This window comes from Ictalurus punctatus, chromosome 26 (genome assembly GCF_001660625.3).
Source record: "Ictalurus punctatus breed USDA103 chromosome 26, Coco_2.0, whole genome shotgun sequence".
NCBI classification, from domain to species: Eukaryota; Metazoa; Chordata; class Actinopteri; order Siluriformes; family Ictaluridae; genus Ictalurus; species Ictalurus punctatus.
In genome coordinates, this window is record NC_030441.2 from 15,503,127 (window position 1) to 15,530,328 (window position 27,202).

The 27,202-nt window shown below is 38.7% G+C and overlaps 1 protein-coding gene and 1 long non-coding RNA gene across 3 annotated transcripts in view; one reads left to right on the top strand and one right to left on the bottom strand.

Moving 5' to 3' along the window:
• Nucleotides 1-27,202, top strand: part of nlgn4xa (neuroligin 4 X-linked a) — a 92,143-nt gene that overhangs the window by 36,819 nt on the left and 28,122 nt on the right. The window lies entirely within an intron of this gene.
• Nucleotides 6,767-17,470, bottom strand: LOC128629227 (uncharacterized). The gene is made up of 3 exons (XR_008393570.1): nucleotides 17,146-17,470; nucleotides 14,886-15,135; nucleotides 6,767-7,701 (listed from the first exon to the last, which is right to left on the bottom strand). It is a non-coding gene; the product is annotated as an uncharacterized LOC128629227 (long non-coding RNA).

The following is a 27,202-nucleotide window of genomic DNA, read 5'->3' on the forward strand; positions in this document are numbered from 1 at the left end:
TTGCAGAGATTTTTTTTCCACCTAGTAAGCATGTAAACATTCTTCTAGAAAGAAATTACAGTTGTAAAAAAGTATGTGGATGGTATTACTCACTCAAAAACAAAAGCATACAAATATTAGCTCCAAAAATGTTTTGGGTGAAGTATATTTTAATTCTTTCTCTTGATTTTGTAAAATTATCTCTCTCGAAGGTGCAATTGTGTAAATGTCTGAAGTTTCAACAGTAAATGAAAACATATACTATTAGTGAAGCCTAGAGGCTTGTTTGCTATGTAGGCTGGTTTTAACCCTCTACTGCATGAATTATTGCATTTATGTTTAAAAAAATGGATTTTTATTACTTCAATTAATTAATTAGTCAAACATTTGTAGGGGTGGGTAGTTGGTAAATTGGCGACCGTGTGCAACAGTGTGCAATCTTGGAAAGTATCATATAGTCAAAAATAGCACAAAATGTAAGAGTACAATTCCAATTATTGTATTTTCTAGACTATATGTTTTTTTGTTTGTTTGTTTTGCCACCTAATAAGCATGTAAAAATGATCTCTTACAGTTGTAAAAAGTATTTTGATGGATTTACTCACTCAAAATAAATGCAAAAAAATAGACACAAACACTTTTTGATTCATTCTCTTGAACCATAAAATTTAGAAAATAAGGTTCAATTGCAAAATGTCAACATTTTTCTTACTTTGAATGTGAAATGGGAAAATAATGAATGGGAAAATAGTAGTTTTGTATTAATGCCTATCAAAAACTGGAGATAAATAAATAAAGTACATTTTTTTTATTGACTTTGGTGCATTAAAAAAATGAGCTCTCTATTTGTACGTTTTAATTGTTTGTGGATGCATACTGTGATGTATAACTGGGCTTATATTTTTTGTTTAAGTGACACTTTATTAGCGACTAGAAAATGACCAGACGTCTGTTAGTATTGTAGTGTTAGCTTTTAATGTACAACGTGAAATAAAAGTCTTAAGAAGATGTGTGATGATTTAACATAGATCCTTTCAAATCAGTGAAATAACTATCATAAATAATCGTTTAGCATAAAATGCATTTTAGCATCATTGAAAAAATTAAGTTCCACTGACAGAAGATCAAACTGTAATTGTTGCTATTTTTACCCAAAGGGCTTAAATGATCAGCACTACCTGGTTCCTAGTAGTTTAACGCTAATCTATCAGTCTAACGCTCCTTTAACAATTATTCAGTTTTAGCAGATTTAGCTTTAACCTCCGAAACCAAAATTTTACACTGCTCCACATCTCCTTTCATTACATTTTTTTTAACAAATACCTCTCAGACATCTCTCTTCATTTGCTTTTGAAGGAATACCAGAGTGTATAAAGTAGCTTATCTCTCAGCAGGATAGCTAGCAAGCTTCGAATACAGTTCCTCACATCAAAGGGACCTTCTTTATCCGGCCCACACACTTTAGCTTCTGACAGCGGATATTAAACGCTATCGGCGAGTTCTCACATTTGCGGACATGTAGGAAAAGGTGAGGGACATGGATTCACAGTGATTCAGCTTTCTCCACATGTCATGTACTGAGGTGGGTGTGTTGATGAGGGCAGAGTGACGTTAATCCTAAAGGTTTTTTTTTTTTAACAGTCTCTGGTTTGTCCTTCTGGGGGAATCTGTAACCTCTGTAAGTCCTACATTATTTATTATTCGCTTATTCAGTTTAATAATTTATTATTAAATATTCCTGTACATTATTAAGTAAGAGAGGAGTGTAAGTTTGCTCCATCTGAAGTTTCCTGGAATCTAGAATTATTAACCACCCAAGTAAACTTTGAATATATATGTATATTGAATGTATATACATTTTTTAAGAGCTTTTGAGTATTTAAATAAGGATATACATGCTTTATTGTACTACTACTACTACTACTACTACTACTAATAATAATAATAATAATAATAATAATAATAATAATAAAATATGAAGAAGAAGAAGAAGAAGAAGAAAAGGTAGAATAACAATAGGGTGCTTATGCACCGTTGATGACCCCCCATGATGATGATGATGATAATAATAATAATAATAATAATAATAATAATAATAATAATAATAACTAAAATAGTAATAAAAACAGGTAATAGTAATAATAACAACAACAATAATAATAATAATAATAATAATAATAATAATAATAATAATAATAAGATGAAGAATTATTAAATGGACACAATTTGTATGAGGAGTAACCAAAATGGCAGTTAGATGTAAGCATTTTTAGCATGTTATTGTAACTTTTAATCAGTGGGTGGCTCTGTCACAAAATTTGTTGCGTAGTCTCAGGTCATGGTCCTGAAAAAGCCAACCAAGTTTTGTGTCAGTGCGCAAAGTCATCGCTGAGATCACAGCCTCACTTCCTGTTTGGTGGCTTCACTGTCAGAGCCGTTGTCCCATTACAGGCAAACCATTTGGAGTATCAAAATTCCTTTGATATCTTTCCTGAGAGTTACCCTGAAGATGATGTGTGGCAAATTTGGTGGTGATTGGACAGCATTTGTAGGTGGAATAGCGAAAAAAGTTTTTGACAGAATCTAAGATGGCGGAAAATCCAATTAGGTGGAAACTGACATCGTAGAGTGCGTCAAACTCGTCTTGACCCAGGGACTCCAGGAAAACACGGTTAAAACATTTTTACCATTGTAAAAAATTGGATTGTGAGAGTAAGCAGAAAATGCCAATGCTTTGAAGGATGTAATGTTATTTAATTGCGAATCTGTTTTTAGAGGATTTAAACCTAACATGGTGAACAAATTATATTGTAGAATTCAGGCACTTTTACTGGGGTTATCTCATACAGTGTAGCAAGTAATAATCTGGAAAGACCTTTGTAATATCACAGTCTAAAACTGTATTTAAAGAGAAGCAAATTAGTAAATGAATCACATGTAAATGTATCACTTGAATATGAATCACATGAAAATGAATCTCATGAAAATGAATCACATGTAAATGAATCATACGTAAATGAATCACATGAAAATGTATCACTTGACTATGAATCTCATGAAAATGAATCACATGTAAATGAATCACATGTAAATGAATCACATGTAAATGAATATGAATGAATGACTATGAAAATGAATAAATAAATTAAAGACAACATTTTTTTTTACCATAAACATACTTCCATATTAGGCCCAAATTTGACCTGATGGTGGAGCTAGAGCATTGGCAGCACTTGGCCTAAATTTGGTCGGAATGTTCCGTGGACCCTCCCCAATCAGTGTGCCAAATTTTACAACATTTTTACCAGATAGTTCAGATGTGCTGCCATAGACAACTTAGCCAGAAGAAGAAGAAGCAGCAGAAGAAGAAAAGGTAGAATAACAGTAGGGTGCCTATGCACCTCCGGTAGATAGACGGTAAATAGACTGAACTGAAATGAATTAACACTGAACTTTTGGCAGAAGCTACAGGGGTGTGTGTGTGTGTGTGTGTGTGTGTGTGCTAACATGACAGAGTTCCATATTCAGGGTTTCTATCAAAATGAAAGCACAATGTTCAGCTCCTTAATAAATCAGTATACACCACTAATTGTTATGCTAGTCACCAAGTATTCTCTTATGACACTGGCCTTTTCTAGATTATGTTAAAAAGAGACAGTCGTGGAACAGGAAGAGCAATCACACCGGCTTGTCAAACTCATGCTTTTAATCAAATTAAAAGAAAAATACAGGCTAAAATATTCATGTTTTGCTAGCTTTAGTATGTAAATACTTGCTATCTGTTAATCAGTGTTCGTTCTGCTTCTATGAACAAAATGTGAATTATTTTGGATTTGCTACAAAAAATTTTTTAATCCTATTTTGAAGAAACAAACTATTTTTTAACAAAATATTATGCCAGAATGCTAATACCTAGCATTCTACCGCCATTCGAATCACAGTGCATGTAGCTAATTCAAAGACACACTAATATCAACTGTGACAATACGAGGAACAAAAAAGTGTCACTTGATGATACAGAGGACCTATGAGATAAAACACGTGTTAAAAAGAGTGATGGCTTCTTCTCCAGACACGATACCTCAATAGCAGAATAATTATATTTTGGCCCTCGGTAATTACCATTTTGCTCCTGTGTCCTTCATTTCAAATTACGCTGTTTTGATACAGCGCTCTGATTAAAATTCATTTAAAAATGGGCTTTAAATATGCTGTTAACATACGTATGAAAGGAAGTTAATGGCTTGACACTAATTACAGGATGATCCCTGCCGAGGACAATTTTAATTATATGAGCTCGAATCCGATTAGAGCTGTCTCTACGACTTACGCTTTAGGAAGTTGAGATACGTGCGTATGTATACACAACAGACCAGAAGTTTGAAAGCTACGCTGACTTTGTGACACTTAACTAGAGAAATGTAGACCGGAAAAAAAAGGGTTTGATTATACTATTAGCAATAGTGTACAACTAACTCGTTCTGAAGTTGCATGAATTCTGCATTTATCAAAATTGGACATATCAGAATGTTTTTTGTGGTTATTTATTAGTGTTTTTGGCTAGTGGGACATGCATTTCTCACTAAGGAGCAGTATACAGTGCTTTGTAAACTTTTCCGCATTATGGCGTATTATGACCTGAAATTACAGTGGATTTATTTTGGATTTTATGAGCTACACAAAATTGTCCATTATGTCAAATTGGACAATTTAGTTAGTTCTAAACCTACATCCAAATTTCTATAATGCCAAATGTTTGTGGACAGTTGAGTATCACCTGACCGGCCATATGTGGTTCTTCCAGAAACTCTTGGCACAAAGTTAGAAGCACATGATTGTGTAGAATGTCTTTAAATGCTGTAGTATAACAATTTCCCTTCACTGGAACTGAGAGGCCCAAACCTGTTTCAGCATGACAGTGCACCTGTGCATAATTTGAGCTAAATGAAGATATGGTTTGCCAAGGAAGGTATAGAAGAACTCGACAGTCCTGCACAGAGCCCTGACCTCAACCCCACTGAACACCTTTGGGATGAACTGCGACGTTGCCTCGACACCAGTACGTGACTTCACTAATGCTCTTGTGGCTGAATGAACACAAATTCCTACAGCCGCACTCTAAAATCTAGTGTAAAGCCTTCCCGGAAGAGTGGAGCTTATTATAACAACAAATGGGGAATGAATCTGGAATGGGATGTTCAATAAGCACATGTGGATGTAATGATCATGTGTCCACATACTTTTGCACATATAGTGTATGTTGTTAAAAGTGCTTTTCAGATCGAATCGAATTGAATTAAACACACCTCCTTTTGCCATAAAACAATGTTGTGACTAATAGCTTTCAAAAGTCACATAATTAGTCACGAAGTGTGACAAGAGTTCCACCAGTTTTGCCAAGAAGAATGCAAAAAATGACCTGATGCTGTATGCAAAGCTGATATTGACTCGCAGCCTATGCAGATTCCATTTGTAAATTTGGAAAACGATACCCATTTTTCATTTAGTTTGGCATTAAGGAATATTTTATGTGGAGAGCTGATAATCAGAGTCCATTTTAATTCCAGGTTTTATCACTACCAAAAAAAACCTAATGGAGGGAAAACTTATGCTTGGCACTGCATACTGTGCATATATATATATATATATATATATATATATATATATATATATATATATATATATATATATGATCTAGATCAGTTTCCCAAAAGCATACGCTGCTCACTCTGCCGTAGTAATCGCTAATCATGTTAAGCGGGTTGGATTTGTAGCGCATGAGCATTTGGGATAAAAAAAGAGGTCTCTGCCCGAGGACATGGAATAGGAGCCAGTTATTGAAAACCTTGCAGATAGTTTCAAAGCAAAGGGATGAACCATAATGTTGGGTACACCAATAGAGGAATGTGCAGGTTAGAACCAACTCGAATTGAATAAATAAAAAAAAAGTTCTATGTAATCAGTCTCTTGTGCCGTGGCTAATGTAATGATTCACAAAGTGGGTTCCTTGAAGCATAGCCAAGGGGTCTGGCATTTTTAATCTTTGTTACATAGCTGGAAATCACAAACTTCCAGAATAATAATAATAATAATAAAACAAGTAGGCCTTCTTGCAGTGTGTTCTGTTTGGGGAAAATTCATGAAGAAAGCTTTATGCCTTCAACAGATCGCCAAGTCGAATAAACTGAATCTTTGAATCATTGGATTATGTTGATTGAGGTTGTCCGTGGAATTTCTTCTTACAGTTAAAAGGGGGCCAATGTGCAAACAGTTTGAGAGCCCTTGATGCAAGGAAGAAAACACTTGGGTGTGTGTGGTGTTATAGGAAAATAACCAACAGTGTGTCGTGATGCAGTGGAGATAACGTAATCACCCTGTTGTTGATTATATTATATATATTTTCAATAATCACGTTCCACAGCAGTTTGCTCATCTGTCCTGTGTCGGAACTGGAGACTCCTTCCGAAAATGCTAAATCAATTTCTCCTCCCAGAAATCTTCATCATCGTTGATTACACACACTTTTTAAAATCTGGTTATATGAGGTGTCTGCAATACAAGTCCCTGTGTAATGAATTGTTGTTATCATTGAAACATTACCGTTTTGGAGTGAGTGCATTACTGGTATAGAATAATATATATATATATATATATATATATATATATATATATATATATATATATATATATATATATATATATATATATATATAAAATGAATCAACACCTTCTGACCAATCAGAATTCAAAAGTGCTGTGTTATAAGTAGTGGGTAGCTAATGTGATATTTCACAAGCTGAGGCCTAGCTCAATAAATTCTCCTTTCTAATTCCATTTCCAGAGAATATCACAGCCCCCCCCACACACACACACATTAACCGGCGTTTCTATTTCTGGCCCAGGGTGTTGATTCTCAACTGACTGGCTAATGTCATACCTCAGATACAAGACCTCGGGCCCAGTCTGTGATTTCGTTCAATAAAACCAGCATTCAAATCCCATTCTCGGAGAAAATTACAGTGTAATTTGATTTAACCCTATTCTGCCTGTGCTGCTTTTTTTCTGACCCATATTCTATGTCGTGTGTTGAATTTCTTAAACAAAGAATATCAAGCCCTGGATTCTGCATATTTTTTCCCCCACACTTGCTCCGATACACTCGATAGGAACGGAACAACAGACGAACGGGGAATAAGGTGTTGAATAATGCACTCTCGATTTCCTTTATAGTGTACTGGGAGACAAATAAAGTGTACAGAGTTAATAAAGCGACAGAATCAAGAGACAATGCATGAAACAGAATAGAAAATTACACAACCCTATGTTTCTTCTTGTAGCTTTGAGTCATTATGACCTTTGCGATTTTGAAAGATACGGCAGGCGTTGATTTGCTTGAATCCCTCAGGGTGCTCTCTTCCCAGAGAGCAAATCTGAATACAGAGTAGCGTAGTCCAGGGATGAGAGACTGTGACTGTTCTGCATGAGGGTGGTTATAATGGCAGCAAAAAGCTTTGAACGTCGGAGAGGAGAGAGAAAAAAAATGTAAATGAACGTGCATACAGTAGCATAGTCTTCACAGCAGAGCTGTTCGTCAGAGTGTATACTGTAGCTTTGCTCCGTGGTGCTGGATAGCTCTTGACTTCGGGGCTTGTAATAAAGGTTTAATGATGTGCAGCTATTTGAGGAGTGCTTTGGTCTTTATGAACCATCCATAATAGTGACCTAAAAAAGAAAAAAAAAATTAATGACATTTTTTTTTAATCGAAATGCATGAACTGAAATGACACAGAGGACAAATGTCCTGCACAAAGATTACTGTAACGCAGATCATTTATGTTGCGGTCTGGGAAAACCCATTGGCTGGGTTGCACCAATAATTTTTTAGGGGGTTTGGCAATAGTGAAATACCCGATTTGACGGTGCAGTGCAGTATCGGCGAGCATTTTTATTAAAAATGACTCACGAGCGAAGTATAGACCCTGACGAGCGAAGACGACGGAAGCGTGCTCGTCTCAGCGCTCGGTGCTCGCTGAATTGAACTGCTGCATGCTCATGAATAACTGTATAAGCACAGTTCACAGCACCTTGCATTCATTTTTAATGAGCATGCTCACTGATACTTCTATATACACTCAGGTCTCATATACTGTAGTGTTTAAAAGCCATTACATGTGGTATCAGGTCACTTGTGTTGTAGATGCTCCTCTTGATATTTTCACACAGCACAGTTTGCAGCTTACTTGGTATTAATTATTAATCATTCAAATACATCCAAACACTCATTTCCTCTCTTCTGCTAATTAGCGTAAAATGCTAATCACCAGGGTAAATGAACCTGGTAGGAGAACAATATGGGTATCGTTGTCGATGCGTCTTTATTTATAGCCGTACCTGTGCTTGTGCCTGCAGAGATCATGTTAGGTAAGTAAATAATAAAAACAGTCTGTTTACATAAAGGTGTTTTAACTGCTAGCTTGCGTGGATAAGTGTGCTTTCTTCACGCGGTGAATGCCATGCTTTGTTCCCGTTGTTGGTTGTTGATCAAGCTTCAGTTGTAAACCGTACAAACACCAGCTGTCAAATGATCCACAGTGCGCACACTGTAGAAGTTTAAAAGTCGTAATGTTGGAATACTAATTAAAAGAAATGGGAACTTAAGCCAACCGAACAAAATGCACTGAATGAATCAGCGATTATTCCCGTACGGATGTAAGAGCGAATAGTGAACAGTCAAGTCGAGAGTGATGATAAGGCTCCTGTTGGTCAGATTTACCTCAGGAGATAAGACAGCCGTACTGATCTGGGTGATGCTTATGAGCGTGATTAACATTTTCAATCTTAAACTGTCATATTTGTTGTTGTTGGTTTTTTTTCCCACTATACTTTATGCATTTAATTAAATGCAAAGGACCTTTACGGGGTTATTTTTTATTTTGTTGTAATTATGTCTACCGTAGGTGTCTGTGGCATTGATTGTTGCACAAAACCAGGACAATCAACCATGGCAGCGATGTCTGCTGTGTATAATTGTGGCGGTATTTAATTAGCACATTCTTACACCGAGAACCGTGTAATCTGTGATTGTATTCTCACAGGGTTAACGCGACAAAACAAAGAAAGGAACAATATGGGTTTGATTAACTGCTCGCGTTCCATTTTTAGCCATTTATACTTTTCAATCGGTGATGGCTCAAATTCTGAGATGTTCTGTGTTTGTTCATATTGCGTGCTCAGTGGCCTTGTTTGTCTCATTTGGAAAGTGCTGAAGGTCCAGGCCTCCCTAAACAACTACACTTGCTGTTGACAAAGAGGATTAGCTTGTGTTTTGACATGGTTATTATTTGCTTAGTATTGATCCGCCCTTAATGTGTTGCACTCCGCTCTCCTGCACGGACTGAATAAATAGTCTCAAAGGCATGGCAAGGAGTCTCACTCCCCCGAAAAGCAGTGGGCGATTTTTAAAACAAACTCAATCAAGGTCCAGCCTGCTTTTACACCGAGTCATTATTAACAGTCGGCTTGAAAAAAGTCACAGATTCGAAATGCTGTCAACCAGAAATGAATATCCTGTTTAAAATTCAGCCACAAGCAACATCGTGTCCTGTTTACTTATGTAAGGACAACGTAGAGTGCAGGATTTCCTTAAGTACAATGAGTATAAGTAATGATGGTACTTCGCAGACTTTTTATATATGGTGTTTACATCCAGTGTGTATCTATATTCACTGCAACTCTAGCGTATATATCTGATTACCAAGGACAAGAATTTTGGCGTTTCCCCTGTACTAAGAAACTGCTTTTTGGAAACAGAGGTTGGAATGCATTCATACATACATTTTATGCTAACGATGAGTATTAACCAAAGTATTAATTACTCAGGGATGATTTATGCCTCAGTTTAAATAGTGGCCATGAAAGGTGCTTCTCCACACACTTAGGATACTAGGCTCGCTCTTTATAACGTTAGCTGATTCAGGGGTTCACAAACTTTTCCAGGGCAAGGCCCCCCGAATGGCATTAACATTTGACCGAGGCCCCGCTTTTGCAAGATGTCTTTAAAACACATTAAAAATACAGACTTCTGAATATATCCCCCTTTTGTATTAATAATTACGTCTTACATCTTTACATTACATTGCATTAGGAATTGATTGTGTGTGCGTGTGGTTTTCCGAGAGTGAGAATTTATTTATCACACCAAATTGTTGAGGACCCCCGGGCGCCCCCTGGTGGCCCCCACTTTGAAAACCACTGAGCTAGTTGATTTTAAATGAAGTGAATTAGCTAGCTATATTAGCTACTTTGTACAGTAAATAAGTACTTGCGTTTCCCCCCCCCCCTTTTTAGTCAAGAATAATATACTAGGTGAAAATAAGAGCTGTACTTTTTAATCACCTAGCATGAACTGTAGACATTTTCCTCATGTCATATCTCAGCCCAGCCATGACTCGGTTTCCCGAGAAGCAACACCTACTTCAAACATGGCCGCTGAGGACTACATTTCCCACACATGCATGCGCTCACATTCCCCGGAGTTCTGATCACACACACCTGCAGCCAATCACTTCGCCCTCTCACTACAACTTAAAAGAGACTTTGGATGCATGCAAACCTTGCGAAGTAAATGTTCAGCTGACTAGTTTCTCTGTCGTTATCCAAGCGTTCTACCATGTTTATTGCAAAGTGACTTTGACCATTGTTTACGTTCCCGATCTCGATTTCTGCCTTGCCCCGTTTTGTTTTGTTCGCATGATCGCCTGACCCTTGCCTGTTTCTCGACTACGAACTTTGTTTACTCCTCTGGATTATACTGCCTGAATCTGCCGCCCGCATCTGCTTCCGTATTCCCCACGGTACGTGACACCTCACCTAGCCAACATTTCCTGCTACTGATGAACTCATGTTTACGATGTTTTATCAGGTTACTTGTGTTGTATAGGAGATGCTGCAGTTCCTCCTTTTGATATTTTGCTTTGATTGTCCACATTGATTGTGAAATACGCCCATATTGCTGTTATTTTGTATTTCATGTACATTATGCTCACATCAGATAATATGACGTGGTCTTATCTTTACAAGTTCAAGCAAATGGGTATGGTATCCAACTGATACCTGATACCAGTGTCAGTGTCGATGCCTTCACCTTCATTCTTTCATTAATTGTTCAAACTTCGCACATACAATAAATAATTCGAAACTACACCAGTTACGTTCTAACGGTGAGACAGGCGTGAAATTGTTTTTGTCTAAATTTCCAACAGAAGTGATAAACAGTCATTTCTAGTTGCTATGGTAACGCCACTACAAACTCCTTCATCTTAAAAAAGTAGTCCCATCTCTGACAGGATGCTAATTTGAAGCGTAATTGACAAATTTGACTGACAGCACAGAAATATGTTTCGCATATACTGTGAGTTTATTGACAAAAGTCATCATCATCCCGGAGACTTCCATTATAAGAAAATATTATAATAACGTGGTAAACAGTGGTATTTTGTCATGAGAACACATGAGAATATGTCACCTCTGGGTCGAAGACACATTACAAATAACTTGATTCGTTCCTTTAAAAACTCACCGATCGTAATATACTACTGTTGAGTAACTACTTCACCTTGTCACTGTAGGAATCATCACATTAATGCGTCTAAAGATCTCACTCCATTTCCTATATGAATCATCTGCCCTATGATTACACTGAAATATCATGTAGACTTTCAATGCAGTCTGTATCACAACGGATTTTCTCCCACACTGGATGACTAATGTATTGTGTTTTTTAAAATAAGGGCTAGGTTGGATTGTCTATGCCCCTGAGGTTTCTCTGAAGCTTAAGGTGAAGATACGCTGGGCTGAAATGAGGATATCAGATGCAGAATTCCATCAGTCACTTAGACAGGCGTCCTTTCCACATGCTCTTCACCTTGGCTTGCCGAGTGAGGGATGGCAGCCTCCGAGCTCTTGTGATTGTGGTTTTTCTGAGGGTAACTTACCAGCAGATCTCTGACTGATGGATATTCTCACTCTGGCAGACATATGATCACACCATGACCTTAGCCTAGAATGAGCCTTGAGCAGAGCTGAAAGTTTGAATCTAACCTCGTTATGTTCATATGGAAATGATTGCAAAGGTAAATTTGGCCTTAAAAGTAAATATATATGTTTTATAATATAGCTCATGGTAGGGCTGGGCGGTACAGCTAAAAATTTATCACAATTTAATGTTTCATATCATTCGGAGTCGATAATTATTGATAAATGTTCATCTTTTTCATAAAAAAAAGGTAGAAAAAAAGGTCTAATGAGTCGAGCTCCTGCTCTGAGGACACTCATTGACTACGTTTACATGGACAGCAGTAATGTAATTATGGATCGTATTCTGAGTAAGACAATATTGTGATTAAGGTGTTTACATGAGTCGCTTTTAGAATACTCCTTTCATGTTCCCGTTTTACGTGTCATAGGTCATAGAGCGATTAACGGCACACGTCATTACATCCCCATGCCACGCCGTCTGACGTCCCTCCAGCATTTCACGTATCGACATACATTTCATCTTCGTTATGGTACCGTATACAGTTTTGCTTGTTTTTATCATTAATTTTTACGAAAGCTTCAAGTGCGGTTCATTATTTGTCGTGCTGCACGTGCAAATAGACGACTGCTTGAAGCCGTGGGCTGCGTCCCAAACCGCGTACTTACCGTCTATATAGTAGCTGAGATACATGTATTTCTCCTACTATATAGCAGGTAAGGACGCGGTTTGGGACGCAGCCGTGCTCTCTTGTTTGCCGTCAAACGGTTGAGCGCTGCCGTGTGTGATCGTGTCCTGTCGCAAAATGCGGTGAAAACTCTCACACGACGTTAATGATGTGATTAAGATGTGTACACGTCTGTAACGCACGTCGATAATGCGACTAAAACAGGAATACTCCACACGTCTTAATTCCATTTGTGTTTACTTCGAGTATGACTTTAATCGGATTAAGGTAATTAAAATTGCTGTTTACATGCTAGTTTCTTAATCAGAGTATCGTCTTAATCGGGTTAATATCGGATTATTGTTGTCCATGTAAACGTACTGACTGTCCTCCCCAGAGCAAACATTTTAACAGAAAACACAAAAAGCGGAAAAACGTCACATTTGTTCCTTGCCACACGCAAGTCACACGCACTGTACATATGCGGAGTCTCTCGCAGCTTGTGTTTCCGTACTTGGCCGAGACGTTTTTTTTTTTTTTTTTTTTTTTTAAAAAGCTCACACACAAGTATTCTGATGTTAGTCAGACGAAAAGAAACCTGACATGTCCTTTTTCCACAATCTCCTCAGCAGGCACGGCACTCATTTTCATGTGTGTTCTGATGTCACATGGCGATGATGCAACCGAACCCCACAGATACTTGTTATTGGCTGTTTGCTTGTCACTCATAGCACACTCCTTTATCAAGACATATGATTGGCTGTTTATGATCCAGGGATGGCGCACGATTGAGGGTTGTTCATGCAACCAAACTTCATGTATGTTTACATTTTATCGAGCATTATTTTATCGAACATTGTTTCTATCGTTACAGATAAAGGTGTACCATCGATAAATACCGATACCGCTTTATCGCCCAGCCCTAGCCTCATGGTCAAATTCATATTGCGATATTGACGTAGGTGTAGCAGGGTAGGAAAACCAGATTACTTGAATAGGTGAATGTTGGCAAACAGCCAAAAATGACTAAAAATAATCCATTTTCTTTAGCAAAAATAGCATATTCATCATAAAAATGAAGAAAGGTGTTTATTTACTTTTCAATCTTGACTAGATTATCTTCCTGCAAAGATCACGTTGTGTAAGGATCCTGTTTAACAAATGCAGCAGTAAATGAGTGTGACTTTCTCACACAGTGAATGTCATGCTTTGATCAAGTTGGTGTATCGCTAAATACCATATCAAAGTCTAATCAATTCATTTTGTAATCAGATACCAGATGATTTCCATTATGCTCCAGCGCCACATTGGAGTTGAAATCTTTAAAAGCAATTTTCTTCTTTCTTTTTTCACTTTTGGAAAATGCTATACCTTCTGCTATGATCTCTGGTTGAGACACACACATATTTTAGTTCAGGATGCTATAGGAATTTTTTTTTTCTTTCTTTTTTTTTCTAGGCTACCATGAATATTTGACCAATATTGAACCAGTTGTCGAATTTATTTTCATTTTTCCACTTTGTACAGAACTATCTGTAATGATTTATTCTGCTAGTAGTATATTAACATTAAACTGTGCTTCTCTTCAGTTATACTTAGATATGCTAGTATATCACAAATAAACTGCAAGTGTACTTGAAAGTGTAATTCTTTTACAACGCTTTTTTTCCTTAAGGAAAGGGATCTAATTTGGGCTAAATTTGAAGCTAACATTTATAGCTTGTCCTTGGTGAAGGTGATTTAATCTTATGAGAGTTCTCTCGCCATACGACTGTTCAATAAAAGGTAGAAGAGAGAGTTGTTGCTCTGATGGCTTCGGTTAATGGCTTCTACACACTACACGACTTTCAAAGAGGTTGGGTTGTGGTACCGTTCATATTACACAACCGTCCGTCTTGTCATGGACGTCGTAGGGTTTTCAAATTACACCTTCGACACATTACAAAAAAACTCCCATTACTGATGAATGCCAGACGACTCTGCCTGGACTCCAAGTTACGTTTCATAACAGAGTGCGCGCAAGAAGTGATACGAGAATTACACGAGATCACGCGTGAGTAGACGTTCTCGTGCTTGTCCGGGCAGGGTTTTCCACTAATCAGGGATAAAACCCTGGTTTTAACCTCCTCAACTGAAAGAAACAATGTGTATGCTTTTAAACACCTTTACATCATATATTTTATTGGTTACAATATGTAAAAGTACCTCCTGAAAAATCTCTGTCGAAGAGAATTGGCAATTTATCTCCAGCTCTTCTCTTTCGCCACCCGGTTATGGTATAGTTCAGAGGAAAGAGCAAACAGGCACTGCTGCTCCTGCCAATGTTCCACTAATTTTTCCTCCATTTCATCTGTCCAATGAGACTTTCTTGATACCGCAGCCATGCTAGTTGATGGTCTGTTGCAGGTACATCAGGACTCCTCCCACTGAAACTTCCCTGGTCATGTCTCATTGGCTGTTGGTCAACACTGCAGTTATATTCAGTCAAAACACATTTCACATTGCACGATTTGGAATCGCAGACCAGATGTTTAACATGCGAGATATCTCACCGATATCGGCGACGCGTCAGAGCTTCTCTCGGATCGCATTTTTGATAAGCCATACTTTGCGCTCGTCGCTCACGGGAACGAGCTCTGCTTTGCCTATGATTTCGGGCTTTTGATGGTGATCTCGACAAAACTGTCGGCGAGTGAGAAAAGGGCCTAAGCTCGGCATTAGCCGCTGTTTTGTAGCTACCATATTATTTGATCAACAATGATTTTTGTGTTTATAGATTGCCAAAAGCTAAAACAACAAAACTTAACAGGCAGCACAGATTTACTGCTAACTAGCTACTGTATGTTCATCTCACTCTTTGACACAATATTTTAAAAGTCTAGTTATGTTTTTTCACCTAGACTTGCCAAACTTCACTGACTAGTTAGTTGTTGTTTTTTTCCCTGTCACTTACCAGCTACTTTCGTACATAAGATACGATAAGTACATGATTTTGCAGAGGGTCTTTTCGTGATTGTTGCAGCCAGAAATGGGTTTTTTTTTGTTTGTTTGCTTGTTTTTAATCTGCGATGCAATTTGCAGAGTTTGTTGTGCTTTTTTTGCGGAAAACTACTTGAATTGGGGACATTGCAATTGCACGTTCATAGTGATGTTTGTTGGTAAATGAGACCTTTTAGCTGTACTCGTGGTCAGTGCACGTGAATCAACGAGAGCTTTGGCCGAATGTGCGTTGTGATGATTTCACATGACACGTCTTGGCCCAAATCTGCGGAAAATCTGCAGTAATTTTATCTTTTATCTTGTAATTTTTAATCGCAAAATCCTGGTGGGACAGATAAAAGCAGGTAGGATTCTCCTGAGACATGTGAAGCCACCACATGTTTTCTTCATAGGTCAGCTAACAAACTTTATGAGCGAACAAGAGCTGTCGTAATTGGTTAGTGTCCTTCTGATTGACAGGGCAAAGTGTAGCACCATCTTTTATACCCAAAAAGTCAGGACAGTTACATTCTTTTGGAATCTTTAGTATTGTTAGGATTCGTACACGCCATTTCCTATTGACATGGTGAGTCCTTTACTGTTGTACAATTTTAGATTATCTCGTGTTAAATGAATGTATCCTATAAACAGCAAAAGTCATGCACTGCGTTATTGATAGAGCCCTCTAGCACTGCAGAAATGGCAGTTCCTGCTAGTAAAATGGCCATCAGATAAAGCAGACAGGCTAATACGGCCCGTGTCAGGCTGCTTTGTGGAGAGGGGTTGGGCCACATAGAAAGGACAGTGGAACAACATATCCGTCAGATGGTATGGGCACGTGGCTTGGCTGCCCTGTGGATCACGACCTGGGAGTCCCTGATGGATCTGATTGCTGTGCTTTGGGAGGACAGATGGTGTGTGTTGAGGTGCACATGAATATGTGTGTGTATAGATGCTGAACAAGGAAATTTAATATTTTGTGACCCAACTATGCTTGACCCTGGCTTGAACTTTTCAATCTATCCATCATTTTGCCTACTTTGCCTATGATATTGTAGTTGCTAGTCTATTAGTTATTTTGTAGTTTTCTGCAAGGAGACATTTCCCTGTGTAGAAGTCAGCACTTACTGTAGTGTCAACAAAAACATGTTCATCTACGGGAAAGTCTTCAGGACAGACGACTTTAATTAATAATAAACTAATAAACTGTAATCCTTAGCAAATTGATGTGGCAACGTATCACAGCACGTTGTTATGAATAATCTTCAGCATGTGCTGTCGTGTTTTATTCCTGATACCGGACCACATATAGACTCGACGCTTATAAAAATGTGTTTTCAGTCCACCAAAAAGCATTACTGGATCTGCCAGCGGCTCTCAGCCTCCATCACTGTCTCACATCCCTGTACCTGACCTGAGCGAGCTGTCATGAAACACACACACATCCTTATCCCAGGCCTAACACGAACACACTCCTATCACATACCTGAATGAACTGTCATTGCAGCCATCCAGCCCGAGGCCCGTCGAGCGATCACAGCAGACTATCACCCACACTCACAATCGTGTCCTGTCTCCTGAACGACCTGCCAATGCACTCACACACTTCAGCCGTACATTATAGGCCTCCAGCGGAGCAGAGAAGTGGCGCTGGTGCATCTACAGTCTGTCACCAAGAGGCCGTTCATCGGTCACATACTCCTCACTATTGATTCTCGTCCTGGAGCTGAGTGAAGAGGACACCTGTCACACGGAAGAGTGAGTGAGGTGAAAAGTTGTGATGGGGGGAAAAAAATAAATCAATACTTAAATGCATGCATGGACATCATTAAAATCGGATGTATACTTTACCGACATACACACATAGATTTTTTTTTTATTGAAAAAATGCAAAGTACTAAATATTTCTGATCAAATGTATAGGTTTGGGCTGTCAAAGTTGTGCTGGTAGATCACAAACAGTAGATCTTTTTGTCTTTTAAAAAAAAATAAAATTATTACATTACATTTCAGTTTTAATGGTTTTTTTTATTATTTTATATAGTTTTTGTATTTGCTGATATTTTGCTCCATTTTAAATTTCTTATATTGTATACATAAAACGTTTACATTTCTTATACTAAAAATCTGCCGTTAAAATGCTCTCCAACAGCAACGTGTCCTGAATGTCTCCCTGTACACCATTTATGCTCACTAAGCAGGTTATAACATCAAAGTATTGCATCACCTACAGTATACACTGATCAACTATAATATTAAAACCACCTGCCTAATATTGTGTCGGTCCAACTTGTGCAGCCAGACAGCTCTGACCCGTCCAGGTATGAACTCCACAAGACCTCTGAAGGTGTGCTCTGGTATCTGGCACCAAGAGGTTAGCAGTAGATCCTTTAAGTCATATAAGTTGTTGCATGAATCAGACTTGTTTTATCCAGAATATTCCACAGATGCTCGATCGGATTGAGATCTGGGGAATTTGGAGGCCGAGTCAACAACTTGAACTCTTTGTCATGTTCCTCAAACTGTTTCCGAACAATTTTTGCAGCGTAGAAGGGAGCATTATCCTGCGGAAAGAGGCCACTGCTATTAGAAAATACCATTGACATGAAGGACTGGCACCCTGTCCAGGGTGTACCCCACCTTGTACCCGATGCTCCCTGGGATAGGCTCTAGGTTTCCCCGTGACCCTGAAGAGGCTAAGCGGTATAGAAGATGGATGGATGGATGGATGGATTGACATGAAGGGGTGTACTTAGTCTGCAACAATGTTTAGGTAGGTGGTACGTGTCAAAGTAATATCCACAGGAATGGCAGGACCCAAGGTTTCCCAGCAGAACATTTCCCAGAGCATCACACTGCCTCCGCCGACTTGCCTACTTAACTTAATGCATCCTGGTGCTATCTCTTCATCAGGTGCACGACGCACACGCACCCGGCCTTCCACGTGATGTAAAAGTAATGTGATTCATCAGACCAGGCCACCTTCTTCCATTGCTCCATGGTCCAGTTTGGTGGACAGGGTGTCAACATGGGTACTCTCCGGTCCGCATCTACGCAGCAAGCTGATACCTTTCTGTCATAGCCAGCATTAACTTTTTAACACGCATCGATGAGTCATGGGTGCCCATGACCCTGTCTCCAGTTCACTGGTTGTCCTTCCTTGGACCACTTTTTGGAGGTACTATCCACTGCATACCAGGGACACCCCACAAGATCTGCTGTTTTGGAGATGCCCTGACCCAGACATCTAGCCATCACAATTTGTCACTCAGATAAAGAGTCACTCAGATTCTTACGCTTGCCCATTTTTCCTGCTTCCAACACATCGACTTTGACCGGTACCACTATAACAAGACAATCAATGGTATTCTCTTCAACTGTCAGTGGTTTTAATGTTATGGCTGATTGGTATATGCTCAGTATAACACTATTTGAGATTCAGCCAAGAAAAAGTGTGACTGTGATAAAAACCTACTGGAAATTGATTACTACCTACATGTAATGTCACTTTCAATGCACATACTGTGTTTGTTTTCAGAAGTGGTAAAAGTGCCGAATTATTATTATTATTATTATTATTATTATTATTATTATTATTATTTTACTCAAGTACTCAAAAGAAAAATACGTCTGCCTGAAATCACACGCTGATTTTTGGTAACTGATGATTAATTAGAGCCTCATTCAACAGGACTCTGAGTAATGTAGGAAAACATTAGCAACAACGCTAACTGACAACAGCGTTATTCTTAATCTCGCAAGTGTTAGCTAGCACGATGATAACTCTGACAATGCAAACTAGCTGAAGGCCAATAGCTAGCTTTCATCATTCTTGCTAATAACATCTTCATTTCTAAACTCTAAAATGTTAGATAGCATAACTCTGGCAATTCGAATAAACCAAATGTTAATAGCTAGGTGTCACCATGCTAACTAACAACAGCTTTATTCAGTCTCTCTGAAATGAAAACTAGCATGTGAACTCTGAGGATTTAAAAGAGCTGAATATTAATAGCTAGCTGTCACCTTGCTAACTAACAACAGCTTTATTCCATGTGTCCGAAATGTTAGCTAGCATCATGATGATGACTCTGTTAATTACCGAGCTGTCACTTTGCTAACAAACAGCAGGTTTATTTCTAATCTCTCAAATGTTAACAAGCATGTTTAAACCTCTGAGGATACAAACGAGCTGAATGCTAATATCTAGTTGTGACTATACAAACTGCCTTAATATGTACATGTGTAAAGGAACATGGATTTTAATTTTTATTGAATTTTTTTTTCCTTTGAATACGTAAATATCGTGAAAATTCAGCGTTATTCAATGGCAGATTTTTTCTTTTGACAGCACTAATGGAAATACATTAAGCCTAGTGCTTTTGGTGATGGATGAAAACAAAAAATAGATGATGTTCTAAAAGCAAAATATCATCATACTGGAAAAAAATGCATAATGTAGGCTTCAGAAATGAAAAATAACGAAATAACGTTTGCATTGTGCATGCTGAATCGAAATAGCATCAAATTGTGAGCCGCTGAGAGAGAAAGAGAGAACGAGGTAAGATTGAAAAGCCATCTTTTTTTTAGGAATCTCATTAAAGACACTTCATTTTATAAGCAGGCTGCATTACTTGACTAATCCAAACGAAACTGCATACACTGCGTACATTCATCACTGAGGGAGTAAACCTGATCTGTGCTGTAATTTAGCCCCCCTAGAATCTCATCAGATTCTGGAGAGGATGGGGTTTATGTGCCTTCATTTTCACGTTTGTTGTTTGCAGCACTTCAGACTTTTCAGGCTTGAAATGGGGCTTCAGAAAGATGCACAAGGTCGGTATTTACACATAGACGGATGCTTTGTGTGTTGGGGGCGAGTGTGTGTAAACATGTAACAGGCAGGCAGAGTCGAGTCCGTGGCTGCTGCAGTTTTCCTCTTCAGCGCAGGGCTTCTTTGTCAGAACGCATGTTGTGATCCGTCGCTTCCCCAGAGAGACTCAGAGAGAGGCAGAGAGAGAGAGAGAGAGAGAGAGCACGTGTGTCACATGCTGAGCATTAGCTTCAGAGTGAGTTGACGATGGGCCAGTGTCAGAGCAACACACCTGCCTGGGGCCACACTCTACATACACACATACACACACTTGCAAAAAAGAGAGTCCTCACAAACTGTTAGCACATTGCCTGATTGCTTCTGCTGTGGTGCACTATATTTAAAAAAACAAAACAAACATTTTTATTCTTTGATAGGTCATATATGACGTATAATACATCATATACGATTGTGACTGTCCATTCTTGTTCAGTAACCTCTATACTTTAAGTCATATTTATTTTTCAGGTCATATCATCTTTTTGCAATAGTTAAGGTCTTTAAGTTAAGGCAAGGAGGAATGTAATTTATTTCCTAATATCTAATGTTGTGCATTATTATACTATTATGATAGCTTTATTGTGGTACAGACTGCAACAAAATACAATGACATTCTTCATAATTACTTATAGAGTATATGTCACGAATGTGTTATTAATGTTATTAAGGGCTACATTATGTACTTGTATCTCACAGAAGGGGAAATGTTAGTGCTTTTATTAGGGGGAAAAAAAATCACAAGGAGGCAACATTGTGATCGGAGGTAATTATAGAGAGTAATGTATATAAATCTGTGATTTATTTACTTATTTCATTTTAATATATTTCTACATACACGTCTAAATGTCATGTACGAGTCCCAAAACGCTTTGTATTCACTACTGCATCATGGCGTTGTAAATCCTACCTAGTGTAGTGCATTAGAAATTCAGCCATGAAGGAAGAGATTCCAAGATTCACTTGAATTTAAGAGCGCATTTAGGACAATTTTTTATCGGAAGAATTTATGAAAATGAACATATAAAAAAAAAATCTAAAGGAATAAATTCAGGGGCCTTTTCTTACATAAAGCCACAAGGTTTGCATTTAGGCAAAAAAAAAAAAAAGTCTGATATGTGGGAATAGGAATAAAACATGACAAAGTGTGTGAATTTTTTTTCTACAACATCTTACTATATGTAATCGAATAAAAAACTTTGTCGTATGAACATAATGAAAGTAATGAAGAACATTTACACATGCTTTCATATGTTTATGTGGAGTTTCCACTATACAAAGCCCTTGTATAAAGTAGTAGGACAAGTGCATTATTGTGCACTAACACTCAACTAAAGGAACGGCTTTACGTCTAAGTCAGGGGTGTCCAATCTTATCCGGAAAGGGACGGTGTGGGTGCAGGTTTTCACTCCAACCAAGCAGAAGCCAAACCTGAGTCTATTGGAAGTCAAGATCAACTGATTAAACAGGTGGAATCAGGTGTGGCCTCTGCTTGGTTGGGATGAAAACCTGCAATACACATCGGCCCTTTCCGGATAAGATTGGACACCCCTGGTCTAAAGCCTAAGGCAACAGATACATTTGTTGGGTTTTGTCAGATCAGTGTGTCGGCATCTGTTGGTGTTGGTCTGCATTTGTTTTCACTGTCTGAACATGTTCAATCGGTGTTTGTCGGGCGTGGAATGTCTGAGCAGTGTGGTATGACTTTCCAACAAACTCTGACGTAATCTGACCTGGGCACGAACCGTTGCCATGACGATGAGGCAAGCATCCCTGAAAACTCCATAGAAACAAGAACCTGTGCGCTAGGTGCTAGGCATGCTAAATCGTTCTTGTGGGTAAAATGGCAGATTTCTGGACGAATCAGGAAGAAGAGCATAAATTATGTATCGATGTGTTATTTAAATAATTTTTATTTTATTTTGACCCCTGGTGAGGATCATATACTCTTGTGTTTTGGTTTTAATTGGCATCATCCGCTAAACGTATGACATTTTTCATGTAAGAAGCGAAATCTCAACTAATGTTTATAACTTACATTTGCGTGAAAATATTTTTCATACAGTATGCATGAGCTAATAATGGTCTAGCTTACCACATAGCCTAGCTTAACGATGTTTTTCTTGGAGTTTTTGAAACTCCTTGGGGACAAACCAGGCAAAATTTTGACAGCTTGACAACTGTTCTTTGCGTAAATGTAACTAAGCGTCCTGTCTCTCACGTCACAACAGCCAGGGCTTCACTCACAACCCTTTTCGTCTCACTCTTTCACTTTTTACGACACGTAAAGTAACATTTTTATCGTGGTAAAAGGATCATCCATTTTTAAACCAGTCTGACTGTCTGTAGAAAAGTTTGTTGCTGTCTCTTGGGGAAATGTGAAAATGAGTTGTTTTTCCCAACATTCTAAATCCAGCAGCCAACTTTTAAATGTTGGTGATTGTCGGAGTTGGTCGGCGTCTGTCAGTAAACTGGGCTTAACTGTTACAAAGCACTGATGCTGGAGACTCCTTCCAGTAATACTAAATAAACTCTTCCTCATAGAGGAGTATATCAACAATTCTAAATGCTTGTATTCCGTTTACGTGAAATATCCACCGTACAAGTCCCTGTGAATGAGATGTTAGCATAACTATAACATTATAAAACAATTTGATTCGCCGTGTGGTGGTGACTACTGTCGTAGATGCTAGTATAGAATTACAATCGAAGCAATACCTTCCGACCAATCATAAAGAAAAGTGCAACAGTGCTGTGGTATAAGAAATCTTCAATAATAAACTACATAACGTGCCAAAACATGTCAAATGAATGTGAACCTTCAAATGGTTCGTGAAGGTTTACTAAATGGATGCAATCAGTAGACATTCTCACAGAGGGCATTCATGTTAACTGGGGCGTGACATGGTGAGAGTGGTGTTTTTAGCTAGGAAAAAAAAAATGGGCTCATCTGGTTTGAGAGAATCAGGTGCAACAGGGAGCATGCCACACACTCACACCACTGCACACACTGCCTCGGAGAAGGGTTGCCACAAATACAGTCATGTGAAAACAATCAGAAAGAGATTGCACAAATTTGACCTGCGTGGGAGGCGTGTCAGGAAAAAACCTTTGCAAGACTACAGTTTGCCAATGAATATATATAGTCAAAGACCAGGCCTTTTGGAATAATGTGCTCTGGACAGATGAATCAAAGATAGCGTTGTTTGGCCACAGTAACAGCAGACATGTTTGGTGCAGACCAAAGACAGCGTTTCAAGAGAAGCACCTCATACCAACTGTGAAGCACGGTGGTGGAAATGTTATGGTTTGGGGTTGCTTTGCTGCTTCAGGGACTTCACTGATTGAACTATGAACTCTGCATCATATCAAAGAGTGCTTGAAGATAATGTGAATCCATTTATCTAAAAGTTGAACCGAAAGTGAACCATTCAACAGGATATTGACCCTAAGCACACCAACAAATCCACCAAGGAACGGCTCAAAAAGAAGAAATGGGGGGTTATGGAATGGCCTAGTCAAAGCCTGGATTTGAATCCCATAGAAATGCTGTGGGGGGATTTCAAACAGGCAGTACATGCAAGAAAACCCTCAAATATCTTGCAGCTGAAAGAATACTGCATGGAAGAGTGGTCAGAAATTCCAGCAAGCCGATGTCCGAGACTGGTACACAATTATGAAAACATCTACAAGAAGATATTTCTGCTAAAAGGAGGCAATACTAGCTTCTGAGGCCAAGGGTGTACTTACTTTTTCTTACCGCAGAATAATACCGCATCTATTGATATTTCTATTTGTTGAATTAATGATTGAAAAAGCTAATTTTCCTTCTGGTTCTGTTCAAGTATATCGACTTCATTAATAGGCACTGTTTCAAAGATGATCAAAGGTTTGCTTATCCAAATATGTCCAAAAAAAAAAAAAAAAAGTCAACAATTTCCATGGGGTGTACTTACTTTTTCACACGACTGTAGATATAGTGCAGACAGAAAGAATGAGCCACCGAGACAGAAACAAAAACTGTATCAAAATGTAGTGTGGTCCAGAAAAAGACATCATCGATCAAACTATGTCTCTCTGACAGAAGCAGGAAGTGGAACAGGGAAAGGGGTCCATTTATTACGGGGACTGCATTTTGCTGATAGATGGGAATATTTTCTCCTTTTACAGTATCATAGTCCTGCAGCTCCTCCATTTAGGCAATGCTGGTTGGAGCGAGTCCATCTACCTGAGCTACGTATTTCAGAATTTACTCCTTTAGTTACACGGAGCACAGCTATAACACAGAACCTCGAGTAACGTCAGAAACATCTTTGGAAATTAATTCATAAATTCATGAGAGTTATTACCCCCCACCCCTACCCCTTATCTTCCTTACTGTGACAGCGGGCAGAAGAGGAAATGTACGTACTCCCCGCGCTTGTTCATCGACTCACATACTAAGAGTTATGTACTCTAGTCCTGCAGTGCAGTGCAGGGTACTTACTCATATTTTATGTATTTTTTTTAAAGGTCTGTAAGACATTGCTAGGAAACTGGAGCTTCTTGCAGCGTGAGATTCTAATTACCTCGGCAGAATTTAACGAACATACGTTATTAGATCACACGGGTCATATATCGCATCCAAGCATGTGTAGCCAGTTGCACATTTCACAGTTCAGCTGTGAGCTGGTGAATTCCCTGAGCTGAGACGACACAGATTCTATCGCTACGCTGTGTGTTTTTCTCCACTCACAGTTGACGGTAGTGAGAGCTGATTGTGCATAGGGGATCACAGTCATGCTGAAATGACAGAAAGCAATACGACTCTGTTTAGTAGATAAAACAAATTGTTTCAAAATGGCGCCCCATGTGAGGAGGGAATCAGCATCTGCCGACTGTCACGGTTTCTGCCTCTGCTTCTCTGTTGATCTGAATGTAGTTTGATCGATGCATATCTCTCTCTATCGTACTCCTATATACGATATAACTTCCCACGTCAGGTTTCAGAATTAACGTCCTGAAATAAAAGCCCAATATTGAGCAACAGGCTTGTACAGAACAATGCCAGTGCATTTTTTTCTGTTGGAACTGGGGTGCGGTGGGTCGCACCAACCGAGTTGCACAGCATCATAAATGTCGTTTTTGTCATTCTGAAACGTCTGTCATCGAAACGTTCTGGTATAATTACCAGGTTACCTCATGTTACCAGGTAACATGAGGTTTGTGATAGCCTTTTCATCTGCGCACTCATTTATTATATTGGAAAAAAGACCCACAGTGGCTTCCGCGGTCGTAACAACGTCCAGTTGTATTAATACCTTGCACCAGTTTCAACAGAAGTGACGATTTTCTTCTCTTGGACACGGGATGCTTTATTCGCAAATGTTTTACGCGATATTAGAACTTTTTGCATGTTTAAAATGTGCAACCTGGATAGAAACATAGCTACTTATAACAGTTTCGCATGTCCTGTATTTGTATGTGCGGGTTTCCTCTGGGTCCTCTGTTTTTCTCCCACTTACCAAAAACATACTGGTAGGTCAACAGGCTGTGCTAAATTGTCCTTTGGTGTCATTCAGTACGTTTACACGGACAACAATAATCCAACATTAAGCCGATTAAGACGATACTCTGATCAAGAAACTAGCATGTAAACAGTGATTATTTATTACCTTAATCTGATTAAATTCATACACGAAGTAAACACAGATGGAATTAAGACGTGTGGAGTATTCCTGTTTTAGTCGCATTATCGACGTGCGTTACAGACACGTACACACCTTAATCACACTATTAATGTCGTGTGGGAGTTTTCACCGCATTTTGTGACAGGACACGTACACACACGGCAGCGCTCTACCGTTTTACCGGTAAACGAGAGAGCACGGCTGCATCTGAAACCGCGTACTTACATAGTGTAGGACTGTAGTAGGAGAAATACATGTATCTCAGATACTATATAGACGGTAAGTACGCGGTTTGGGACGCAGCCCACGGCTTCAAGCAGTCGTCTATTTGCACGTACAGCATGACAAATAATTAACTGCATTTGAAGGGCTCGTAAAAATTTTAAATAAAAACACCCAAAACTGTACACGGTGCCATAACGAAGACGAACTGTATGTCGATACGTGAAATTCTGGAGGGACGTCGGACGGCGTGGCGCGGTGACGTAATGACGTGTGCCGTTAATCGATTTATGTTCTATAACGTGTAAAACGGGTACATGAAAGGAGTATTCTAAAAGCGACTCATGTAAACACCTTAATCACATTATTGTCTTATTCCTAATAAGGTCAATAATTAGATTACTGCTGTCCATGTAAACGTAGTCAATGTTATTATTATTATTATTATTGTTGTTCTTGTTGTTGTTTTTGTTGTTGATGCTGCTTTGGATTAATGTTTGTAGTATCTTCTTTGTATTTGTCACTCACTGAGCTTCCTCCAAATGTCTATTACTTATTTGTGGTCAGTTGGTGCAAGTCTGGCAGCACTTCTATCACAGTCAGCTCCTTTAGAAGCTCTGTGCTTGTATGTGTCCTTTGGATAAAAGCATCTGTCAAATGAATAAATGTAAACTAATTGGAGAGAGTGTTCCCCAGCACGACACGTGTTTTCACTGTGCAAACAGCAGATGGCAAATCACTAAATATACATTAAACAGAAACTTCAGTTAGAATAAGAACAA